Source organism: Mesoplodon mirus (genome assembly GCF_964341445.2).
Source record: "Mesoplodon mirus genome assembly, chromosome: 19".
Taxonomy (NCBI): domain Eukaryota; kingdom Metazoa; phylum Chordata; class Mammalia; order Artiodactyla; family Ziphiidae; genus Mesoplodon; species Mesoplodon mirus.
This window is the reverse complement of record NC_138995.1, coordinates 29982191-29995269: the sequence shown is the minus strand read 5'-3', so window position 1 is coordinate 29995269 and position 13079 is coordinate 29982191.

Below are 13079 nucleotides of genomic sequence, written 5' to 3'. Positions count from 1 at the left end.
TATTTACCTCACGGTCATAAAAATTTTCTCCTATGTTTTCTTCTAGAAACTTTATAGTTTTGGATCTTACAATTAGGTCTATTACCCATCCCAAATGAACTTTTTTATACAGACTGAAGTAAGGGTCAAAGTTCACTTTTTTCCATCTGGGTATTCAGTTCCTCCAGCATCACTTGTTGAAGGTTTTTCTTTATTGAATTCTTTCAGTGCCATTGTCAAAAATCAATTTATTTTGTTAATACGGGTTTATTTCTGGAACCTCTATTGTGTCTCATTGACCAGACTATTCTTACACTAATAACATACTCTATTGATTTTCTAAATTAAATATAGTTGATGTACAATGTTTTGTTAGATTCAGGTATACTACGTAATGATTTGACATTTGCCTACATTATGAAATGATCATGATCAGTCCCATAGAAAGTTACCACAATATTATTGACCATATTTCTAATAATGTATGCTACATCCCTGTGACTTGTTTATTATATAAATGGAATTTTACACCTCTTAATCCTCTTTATCTATTTCATTCACCCCTCCTACCCTCCCTCCCTTATGGCGACCACCCATTTGTTTTCTGTATCTATGAGTCTGTTTTCATTTTGTTTTGTTCCTTGATTTTGTTTTTTAGAATGCCACATGTAAGTGAGATCATGCGGTATTTGTCTCTCTCTGTCTGATTTACTTCACTTAGCATAATACTCTCTAGATCCATCCATATTGTTGCAAATGACAAGATTTCATTTTTTATGAACGATAAACATATATACCAAATCTTCTTTATTCATTCATTTACTGACAATTAATTTGCTTTTATATCTAGGCTATTGTAAATAATGCTGCAGTGAACACTGGAGTACATATATCTTTTTGAATTAATGTTTTTGTTTTCTTCAGGTAAACACCCAGAAGTGAAATTGCTGGATCATATGGCAGTTCTATTTTTAACTTTTTGAGGCACCTCCATAATGTTTTCCAAAGCGGCTGCACCAATTAACAGTCCAAACAACAGTGTACAAGTACTCCCTTTTTCCCACATTCTCTCCAACACGTGTTATTTGTTGTCTTTTTGATAATAGCCATTCTGAAAAGTTTGGGGTGGTATCTCGTGGTTTTGATTTGCCTTTCCCTGATGATTAGTGATGCTGAGCACCATTTCATGTACCTGTTGGCCATCTGTATGCCTTCTTTGGAAAAGATGTCTATTCAGGTGATCTTTCCTATTTTTTAATCCAGTTCATTTTTTTTATGTTGAGTTGTATGAATGTTTTGTATATTTTGGATATTAACCCCTTATTAGATATATTGTTCTCAAATATCTATTCTCATTTGGTAGGCTGCCTTTTTGTTTGGTTGATAGTTTCCTTCACTGTGCAATGCTTTTTAGTTTGATATAGCCCCATTTGCTTATTTTTGCTTTTGTTTCCCTTGCCTGAGAAGACATAGGCAAAAAATACATATGTATTGCTAAGACTGATTCTGAGTGTACTGTCTATGTTTTCTTCTAGAAGTTTTATGGTTTCAGGTCTTATATTAAAGTCTTTAAGCATTTTGAGGTTTTTTTGTTTTTGTTTTTTGTTTTTTTGGTATATGGCGTGATAAGGTAGACCAGTTTGGTTTTTTTTGCATGTAGCTGGCCAGGTTTCCCAATTAAAGAGGCTGTCTTTTCCCCATTGTATATTCTTGCCTCCTTTGTTGTAAATTAATCGGCCATATAAGTGTGGGTTCATTTCTGGGTTCTCTGTTTCATTGATCTATATATCTGATTTTGTGCCAGTACCATACTGTTTTGATTACCGTACCTAGGTAGCATAAGGAATAAGAAGTGTGATGCCATGAGCTTTGTTCTTTGTTCTTCTTTCTCAAGATCATTTTGGCTATTCAGGGTCTTTTCTGTTTCCATACAAATTTTAGAATTATTTGTTCTAGTTCTGTGAAAAATGCCATTGGTATTTTGATAGGGATTGCATTGAATCTGTACATTGCCTTGGGTAGTATGGTCATTTTAACAACATTAATTCTTTCAGTCCATAAGCACATATCTTTCCAATTGCTTATATTGTCTTCAATTTCTTTCGTCAATGTAATAACTTCCAAGTTACCTCCTTGGTTAGATTTATTCCTAAGTATTTTATTCTCTTTGATGCAACTGTGAATGAGATTGTTTTCTTAATTTCTCTTTCTGATAGTTTGTTCTTAGTATATAGAAATGCAACAGATTTCTGTATATTAATTTTGTATCCTGAACATTTACTGAGTTTATTTATTAGTTCTAATAGTTTTTTGGTGGTGTCTTTAGGATTTTCTATATCGGTGACCTTTGAACAGTATGAGTTTGAGCTGCACAAATCCACTTATATGTAGATTTTTTTCAATAAAGGTACAAAAATATACGTGCAAGAGTTGTATTGAAGTGGATAGCCTATTCTTACACAGGCATAGGTGAGTGACATTTCATATAGAATTAATAATGTGCTAGTTTTCTTACTGTTTTATATCTTTGTTTTCAAAAGATTACCTTACTGTACAGTGTGCTTCTCTCTCTCTCATAATTGGAGAAACTGCATATCAGCCTCTTATCACAGGTAAGTGGTTTTCTAAATAATGTAACAATGTTTCCAATACTGTATTATGAATATGACTGTAATATTGTATGCCATAAAGAAATTTTATAACAATTCATTCATTAGTCTATAGGCTAGGCTACCATGAAGTAATTGTAACAGTTACACTAGGTTAACATAAAGCAATCATATTGCTGCTTCTTTGTTATCAATGCATGAATTGTTATACTTGTAAAGAAATATGAATTTATTTTTCACATTATCTTTTCATTTTTTCTGTCTGCTGTTAGTAATATGTATAATATCTATTGTGCTTTGTATCATATAAGCCAATATTGATGTAGGTGCTGACAGATAGACAATTCATCTTGTAAATGGATGACATAAACTTAACAGTATTGAAAAATATAGTACAATACTGTAAATGTATTTTCTCTTCGATAATTTTCTTAATAACATTTTCTTTTCTCTAGCTTACTTAATTGTAAGAATACAGTATATAGTACATATAACATATAAAATATGTGTTAATTGACTGTTTATGTTATTGGTAAGGCTTCCAGTCATCAGTAGGCTATTGATAGTTAAGTTTTTGGAGAGTCAAAAGTCATACACAGATTTTCAACCATGCAGGGGGTCGGCTCCCCTAGCCCTTGTGTTGTTCAAGGTTCAACTATGTATAGTATCATGTCATCTGCCAATGGTGGTAATTTTACATCCTTCTATCCAATTTGGATTCCTTTTATTTCTTGTCTGATTGCTGTGGCAATCCACATTTGCTCTGATACCTCTCTTTTGCAGCATATGAAGTTCTGACTTTTCACCAAGGCAAAAACTATCTGTACTATTTTTCTTTTTGACCCTACTATTCCCTAACCCCTGGATTCATGTGTTCCTAAGTCTATCCAGGCCTCAGCACAACAAACTTCTTAGGTCTACTTGGAATTTTAGTCAAACACCTATTTTATCCTGTATTTCTTGAGATTATCTACAGAGAAAAAAAAAGGAAAGTGATATTTAGTAGGTAGAGTGACAGCAAAATTATTAAAACAGATGATTTGATTTTTAATTTCAAGTTTAACATACACATATATAATCATTCGTCAAAAAACTGAAACAGGTGATGTAATAATGACAGGGTATAGAAGAAGGTACAATGATGATTTTTTTACTGTAAGTATGGTAAAGTTAATGCTACAGAGTCTGGTGAAAGCCCTCCTACAGTTTTACCACCCCAGTGTAAAGTCTTCTGAAATCAGCTTTCTTAACTTTATTCTGTCTCATTTAATTTTTTCTTCCCTTCTCAGAAATATTAAATTTTTGGTCAGTTTGCCCAAGATGGCCTCTTAGCTTTGTGATAAATATTGTCAACTCATGTGACACTTAATTGCATTGTTACAAATTTTGTAATCTCTACGTACTCTCTGATCCTACCTGTAATGGGGTTCTTCGTAGACCTAAGTTTTAAATTTTCAAAGTTGGAAACCCATAATTGAGAGTCACAAATGTTGCTGAATTCTAGGGTAGGATTTGGAATTGGTGCTGGAAAAGAACTTTCCTTTTTTTCAGGGAGGTCCAATTTAAAGGTGTTTTAGTCAACAGCGTATATAGGACATATACCTACCCATTGTTCTTGTCTAAAGTCCTGAATCCACAGAGTAACCAAAATTCAGACACTTCACCTCAAGGGGCTGAGTGCTCTTCTTGGTAACATCTGTGGTGTGTTTGAACAGAACTGTGCTGCTTAGGGGTTATAAACCTCTTTTCTCATGATGCGCCAGAGATGTGTCTGTGTTCTAAACTAAACATTTCTCACAAGAGATTCCAAATTATGGGGATGACCCAACCTCCCATTCATCTATCAGGCCAAGAGACTGTGACAAGAAACTGCATGGGTTTGATACAGAACAACCCATATTAGACTCTTGGGGTCCCATACATGATGTCATTTAAGACTAAATGACTTTGAGTCTGGGAATAGTCTTGTGGACTTCTGGGTTTGTCTTGTCCAGGCCATGAGGATTTGATGACATGCTAATGGAGGAGCACAGGTCTTTCCCAGCAAGGTAAGAGGTCTTCCTGTTAGTAATGAGGCTGGGCAGGGAAGGAGGCTGGTCTTAAACTAGAGGAAAGAGGTCTTCCTCTCTCTGAGGCCAAGAAAAGCTGGGTCTGGGATCTAAGGAAAGAGCATTCTTGGAGGTGACAGGGATGGGAAGAACCAGCTTAGCCGAGTGGAGATAGACCAATAGCCAAGATGAAGCCCTAAGTGAGGTAAGTCAGGGCTGTGGGTTCAAGATGAGACATCTGTTAAGGTGAACAACTTGTCCAGGTTTGCCCAGGACTGACACAGTTTTCAAACTAAAATTTCCCGAGAACTCCTTTAGTTCTGGGCAAATTAGGATGCTTGGTCGACCTAGGTATTCGTCGAGTGTTCCCCTTCATGTTGTACTACTGATGCCCCCAAGACTACAGTAAAAACTGGTTGGAAGTCCCAGCTCTGTCTTAGCTGTGTTCTGGGGAATAAAGAGAGGGGCACGCACTGATGTGTGAAGAGAGACCTGTGACCACCTGCCCCAAAAGTGATGCCCCAAATGCGGTGAGAAGCAGTCTGCTGAGACGTTGAGTATTAACCAGGACTGGTTAGAGGAACACATAAGTGGTCTTCACAGGTCCCAAGAGAAAGATGGGAAGACGATAGTGATAGGACGAAGGCCGGACTTCCTGTGGGTGCGTAAACTATCATTTGAGCATCGAAAAGAAGTATTGACCTTGAAGCTGGTAAACTTGGGGACATCTGGGTTACATATATTTCTACACATCTTCCTATATTGTATGGAAAAATACATGTCAACCTCAGAACTGATTTTCCATTCATTTCTTTGGTACCAAATATATGTGACATTTTTCTTTCCTAATGCCAGGTGTTCCAATGTAGAATTACCTATACATTAAGCCCTTCTTCAGTGGAAAGAATTAGACAATAGTCTTAAGACCTGCCTCTACCACTTGCTAGTTTTAGGACCTTAGGAAAACTTAAGTCTCTGAAATGTCACTTTCTCCATGTCTTCCAGTCTTTCAGATTCACTCAAGAGAATTAAACATGATAATTTCTATCAAGCAGGGCCACCACATTATGGAATCTGTGGGCCCTTGCCACATTGCCTTTGGAGGCTTCTTCTTCCATAAAGAAAGGATTAAAAGACAAATATAATCCAGGTGTGATTCATTGTTATATTCATTATTATTATAATAAATTTTAACTTTATTATATGAATTGATAATGTATTATTATTATATCATTGTTTTCTTCTGACTTTAAAAGAAACCAAAACACTCCTGTGGCCCCTAGGCACTGTGCCCTACTGTGGCTTGTGAGTCAGCCCTGATGTCAAGTGCCTGGTATGGGATAAGCACGTAGTAGGTGCTCCACAATTTTTATTCCCTTTCTTGTCCATTGCACGTCAAAAGAAAAAAATTTTGAAAACTTCAAGTGGCAAATTAAAATTCAAGAAATAAAGTCAAAAGAAAATGTTCCCCAAGCCAGTGGATATCTGTAACAGCAGGTTTCACTTATAGTGAATATCACTTTACTGCTTTTAACAAACTTCAAAGAAAATGTTGTAAGGCCATTCATTCTACATGTCTGTTTCACATCAGTCACAATTATATCCCAGCTTCACTTCTCTCCCCTTGTTATACCTCATAAATTGTATAACTAGAATGTATGTGTAGTGTATGGATTACATTAGGAATTGTCAGAAGTAGCCTGATAGTAAGCATTTGCAATCACCCCCCTTCTGGCATCTCTGAACCCCTCTGAAGGTATGTGAATACGCTGCACCCCCAGTAACGGGGGACAAAAACACAGATCAGGGAAGGGACCCTACGTTCTTAATAGCTCCTCCAGAGAACTGAAATTGCCACTGTGATGTTTAAACAATAGTGCTACGGTTCTACGACAAATAGGTTGCTTACCTGTTGAACGGTCATACAAAAATACAAACACAAAGCAAATTTCCACTGAGAGTGAAACCTTGTTTGTGGTAGGTAGGGACAATGTAGGTTTCCAGAGCAGGTTACTTGAGCCCCAGAGATGTCGTTCTGGCAGTGAGGAGTGAGATGCTGTTATCCTATAAGAAACGCTGTCTGCCAAATGCCTCTCAATGCAGGAAACTTCTCTGGGCTTCTAGTTTTGTTGTCCTCTGCTCTTTTCATTTATGGCGAAGACCCCTGGGTGTCAGCCGCCATCCTTCACATAAGGAAACAACTACAGAGATGAAATGGCAAACTGGGGCCTCTCTGGCAACCATTTGGACAGCAACAGAGAAATTCACCTTCTCCCCAACTTCCCCACCCCCAACCATGGGTCCTTTTTCTTCACATTGTAAAGAACCAAGGAAGTGACTCATCCGTGGCCAGCAACTTTTTCTGTTTGAAAGTTGCAGTAAAAAAAAAAAGTTCTATGGTCAAAGAATACAGATTCCTTGTTCTAAATGAAAGAGCTTTAATAGATTTATATTTATCATTCCTGTTGCATTTATAAGATCATTGAAATTCAAGACTGTCTCATTTATCTCATGCTGTTAGAGAGAGAGCTGCTTCCCACATGTGGCTTTTCCTGATAACCCAAGCTTTCTAGCCTTTGAAGCACCAGCACTTGTTAAAGTTGAATCTTTTTTTTTTTTAATAGAAAAATGTCCAAAATGTTACACGTCTCCCAGCCTTTTAAAACAGACTTTTCTGAAACATAATTTAGCCTTTGTTGAGGGTTATCCTACGGTGTTATGCTAATGCATGAGAGGCATGATGGTGAAAGGACTCTGAAATCAGACGGGCTGGGTTCACGTGAAACTGATGCTTCCATAGTGACCAAGAAACCTCGGGCAGTTACAAATCTGAGTGCTGCCACAGAGATGGGATAAAACCTGCCGCTTCTGAGAGAGGCTGAGAGCGTTAGTGACCTGCTACACATTCAAGGTGTTCAGCATGATGCTTGGGAGATAGTAAGCATTAAAAAAAAAAAAAAAAGTGTAGTAAAAACTAAATGTACGATAAAATAAAGAAAATGAATAAGCAAAATAAAAATGTAATGAACCTGTAATAAACTGAAAAAGCATTGCTGTGATACAGAGATGGCTTCAAAGGCTTTTTAGTAAGCATCATTAATTCCACCTATCCAAAATGGCCCCAGATCACAATGCTTTTTGAGTTCCTTATCTTCTTATCACAGTTTTCCCTTCTCGTTGGGGTGAGTGCCTACCTCTGGTGACATCGCCTCTAATATTTTGCTCTAAACATCCTGTGAGATGGGAAACCACATAAACAAGTTGGAAAGAAGTGTTTTAAATAAGAGCAAGTGAATTCTAAAGTATGGCTTTAGGTAGGTTTTTTTGGGGGGGTGGGATGGGGGGAAACTACAACTTTTAATGCATTATATTAGTCAGGATGGGCTAAGTTTTGCTGCAGGAACAAAAAACTCCAAAATCTCAGGGGGTTTAACACATCAAAAGCTTGTTTCTCATTCATTTTATGTGTCTACTTGGGTTGCAGCAGAGCTCTCCTCAACATGGTCATTCAGGGACCCAGGCTAGCAGAGGCTTCATCTCAACATGTGCTTCCCCATATAGGGGAAGGTGAATTGATGAATTGTTCAGTAGGTCTTACAAATTCTGTAGGAAACAAAATATGTCTTTATGCTTACATTTTATTGGCAAACATAAATAGCATGGCCACACAACTTCTAGAGGGCAGATAAATGCAACTCTATTGTGGGCTGGCAGCGGGATGGGAGAGAACTGAGTTATCTCATTCATGGCTTTGGGTTTACATATTTTAGGTAATAATAATCCCAGGTCACATTTACTGAGTGCTTTTACTATGTTCCACGTGCTGAGCTAGGTGATTTCCATGCAAGAACTACTTTCCCTTTCTACCCATGAAGAAATTAAGACTCAAACTAGTTAGGTTGCCTGTTCATAGTCATAAAGATAGTAATCACATGGTTAAACTGATCTGTCTGACACCAAAGCACATGTTTTTAACCAACTTTTTCTGAATCTCAAATACATTCCAGATCACTGAGATTAATCAATAACTTCGAAATAAGTGACTTTTATTATTGTTTAGTTGGTGCAATTTATCCACCAAAGAATGATCAAAACTTGCTTGTTCATTTTCTTTTCTTATTGCCTTTCCATCAGAGGAACTGCTTTCAATTTAACAAATACATTCTTTACAATGTGTTTAGCTGTGGAACATGCCATGAGGGATTTCAGGGCAGGGTATCATAAACACCACAGTTCTTGACCTCTGAGATTCTATAATCTTTTACGTTAAATACTGAATAAAAGAAAGCAATTAAAAGGAAATAGAAAACATAAACGTAAGATAGCTACGTACAAATAAGAGAGAGCTAAACAGAATGTAATTATGTACTATGTGCTACAGACAGTCCTATTTGCTGTTGTCAATATTGGGTGATAGGAAGAAGGGTGTTTGAGGACTGGCAGGATTTGGACAACAGAGATATGAATCCTAAAATAAGCCAAGGATTATGAAAAAATGGGGAGACTGGCCTGATGGAAATAGAAAATATGTGTTGAGAGATGGAGAGGGAGCTAAGCTGGCTGAAAAATAGAGGCAGGTTATGAGGGACCTTGAATATCAGGGAAAATCCTGAACATATCCCAGAGGCACAGGGGACAAAAAGGCTTGTTTCTAAATGTTTTAAAAATGTAGACCATTTCAGATAAAGTTGACGTTTCCTTTACCCCCTTCCCCAGCCCCTCCTGGTGGCCATCGCCTCTTCTCTCTCCCAAGAGGAAGCTACTATCATGATTTGGTGGATAGTATTCCAGTTCATATTTTTCTTCTACTTGTATGCAAATTATGCATTCCATTTCTATTCTGTTATGGCTACCCTTATATTCATATTCACACCTAAACTGAAGTCTAGAACTAATCAATATCACTTACCTCCTTCTAAATAACATATGCTTTAACTCTGATCTGCTCTCCCATGTTCCATGGTTTTATACTTACAAATTTATTTTTCCCTTATTTTTAAACACATAGGCATTTTAATTTGTATTATCAAGTATTTGTTTATATTTACCAACATATTTATCCATTTAAAAATACTTCTTGCATCCCACTTCTTCTTTTCAAGGTAATATTCTTTCTTGCCAAAGTAAATCTTCATGTACTACATGCCAAAGTACTACTGGTCAGAATAGTCATTTGTGTCTGAAATTGACTTTATTTTACTTTCATTCTGGAAAGACAGTTTTTCTCTCAGCAATTTGAATGCATTATTCCTGTGCATTTGTAACTACATTTATAACACAACAGCCATGTTCTGCCTGCTATTTTTGCTTTGAGAAATATGCCCTCAGTCTAAATGTCATTCATTGGTACGTAAATTTGTGTTTCTCTCTGGTAGTTTTTAAGGTTGATACTTTGCAGTTGAACTAGTGTTTAAAAGTAGGTTTGTTTTTAATTATACTGCATGAGGCCTGGTGTGCTTCTTTAAAGACTCATGTCTTAGATAATGGAAATTATTGACTACTATCTGTTTGCTTCTAACTCCTTTTTTTTTTTTCCATTTGGAACTCTTAATAGACATAGGTAGGACCTGCTCATTTGATCAACTTTCATATTTTTCATCTCTTTATCTTGTGTGTTATATTCTGGGTGATTTCCTGCAATGTGTCTTCCAATTCACTTAACCTCTCATCAGCCATCTCTACCTTACAGTCCAACTGGTCTATTAAGTTTTTATTTCAATTACTATATTTTTGATTTTTAGAATTTTTTTCCCCAAATCTGCCCTTTTTCAAATAGTTTTATTCTTGGTTTGTGACTACTTTTCCTTTCTCCATGTCTTGAAATGTTTTTTGTTTTTACTTATTTTAAAGTCTTTTTTAGATTGTTGTTCTATTATTTCTAGTTCTTGAAGTACAAGTTCTCCCATTTGTTCATCTGCTGGCTCCATTGCATTGTGGTTGGCTTTCTTCTGTGATTTCTTTTTTTCATTTCTCTTTTTTTCTTTCCGTAAACTCTTTCTTAAAGAGATGAGATTGAAAGGGGAGGCCACATAATTTTTATGTGCCCTAAAACATCCTTTTGGAGCATTTTTACACTTACCAATTCTGGACAAGACTTTACGATAATTTCTTAGTTTGGGGTTCCCATAGTACATGAGTAATCAGAATTCAGGCCTCATACAACTTGTGGAACAAATTTCTTTCTTTCTTTTTTTTTTTTTTTTTTTTGGTGATTCCTATTACTTTCACAGCCCCAAGAAAATTAGATGCTTTCCTGCAATTCCCCTAGGCTAGCAGAAGTTTCCTCTAGTTCCCGATTCAGAGGGATACTAGATAATCTCTTCAAGACCCCTGGCTTTATGCGGGTAGCCTGGTTCCTGATTATGGTCTCACGGAGCTCAGACCTACATAATCCTGCTCATAGAGCTTCAAAGCTTCAGCTGCTAAGGTCTCTCTCTCCTCCTGATTCACATGTGAGCATTTTCATTTCACCTCCCTCTTATCACTGTAACTTTGAGTATTCTCTTTGTGCTTGGCACTTGAGGATTTTTTTCCCCTAGTTTTGAGTTTTAAATTGTATTAAAAATTGAGGAGGGGGTATATTTTTACCAACATTCATATATGTGTGAAGTGGGAGGGTTCCTTTTTGCTTTTTTTTTTTTTTTTTTTTTTTTTTGCATTAGGTCAGGTTGGTGCTATTGAACTACAACCATGGAAATATAATTTCAAATTAAAAATACACAGGATCTGGCAACTGGTTATGTGGAATTGACCTAGTTTGCATCCTTCCTCCCCCAAAAAAGGAGGTATTGAGACAAGGCTTTAAGAACAAGTAATTAATATGGGAGGTGAAGGAAACACCAGTAGGGACATGAAGAAGTTAGGGGAGGGAAAGTAGTCAATAAAGGGTGTTATCAATCCAGTTACTATCCCAGGCAAATGGAGTTTCCCCTGGGGAAACTCTGGGAGTTCAGTGATCTACAAGGCATGAGGAAGCTGTGGTATTTATACAAACTACTGCATGTCATTGGTTGAGGGATGCTTCCAAAATGTAATCCACCAACCTTTCCAGCTTGCCACATGGATAAGTTTATATATTTAGTTATATACTGATGTGCAATGAATTATCCCAACACTTAGTGGCTTAATACAACCATAAATATTTATTATCTCATATTATTTGTGAGGGTCAGGGATTTTGGTATAGCTTAGCTGGTTGGTTCTGGCTTCTGTTTCCTCATGAGGCTGCAGTTAAGAAATCGGCAAGATTTTCATTATCTAAAGGCTGGACTGTGACTGGAGGATCTGTTTCTAACATGATCCACTCACATGGCTGGCCAGTCAGGGCTGGCTTTTAGCCGGAGGTCTCAATTCCTTTGACCCTTTGAATGTCCTCAGGACAAGGTATAGGGCTTACCGCAAAGTGAGTGATCGGAGAGGGTGAAGCCACAGTGCTTTTATAACCTCCTCTAGAAAGTCACACTACCTCTCCAACCTTCCATTTGAGAGAAGCGAGACAAGTCATGAAACCTGGCCCACATTCAAGGGGAGAGGAGGGAGGCATGTCAAAGACTCTGAACATATTTTAAGCCATCACAGTAGGCAAAGACAGCCCCAAGCAAAGAACGCAGGTGCCTGTGGAAGTCAGGCCGGCGGAGGCAGTAAGGGCCAAGGGGAATGGGTGGGCACCAACAGTGCCCTCTGCAGGAACAAATAAAGATAAGGCCCACCCATCTTCCAGGCTTAGGGAAAGAGATTGGATTGATGGGAGAGTTGCAAAGTGACATCTTTGCGAAGGACATGGAGACAGAGGGGGGTGGAGATTGGGGGTACTTTAAGTGTCAATCTGCTGCAACCACTAAGAAAGGAAAAACAGTACCAATTAGATTATGATACTCCACTGATTATCAGCTGTATCCCAGTTTGGGGGACACAAGTATGAGAGAAAAGTACATCTTAGAATCAGCAAATGCAGAAGTTGCACAAAGAATTTCAGATTTTCACATATACAGTTGTTGCAAAAGCAAACACCTCTAACTTTTATCTTCCATCTTATATAGAGATCATTAAAAATTAAGCATAGGCAACCGTGTGATATGGAGTTTTCCATTTTAGTTGGCCATGTCCCCAAACCTGAACAAATCACTAACCCTCTCTGAGCCTCAGTTTTCACATCTGAAATGTAGATAAGGTATTGCTTTGATTCTCCTACAGATCAATTCAAAAATGAATTCAAAATAGCTTCAAAATTAAAATGTTATCAAGATAGAAGGTGCTATGAAGAAGCTATAAAACTCACAGGCAGCATGAAAGAAAATGATCATTTTCTCCTTGAAAGCTCAAGAAAAACTGACTAATTCCTCATGTTGCTAGTCAAACTGGAATTATTCCTGCATTTTAAAAGAAATTTCACTGCTTAAAGGCATCAGGGGAAAAAATGGGAGGTGGTGGGTAGGAAGTTGAG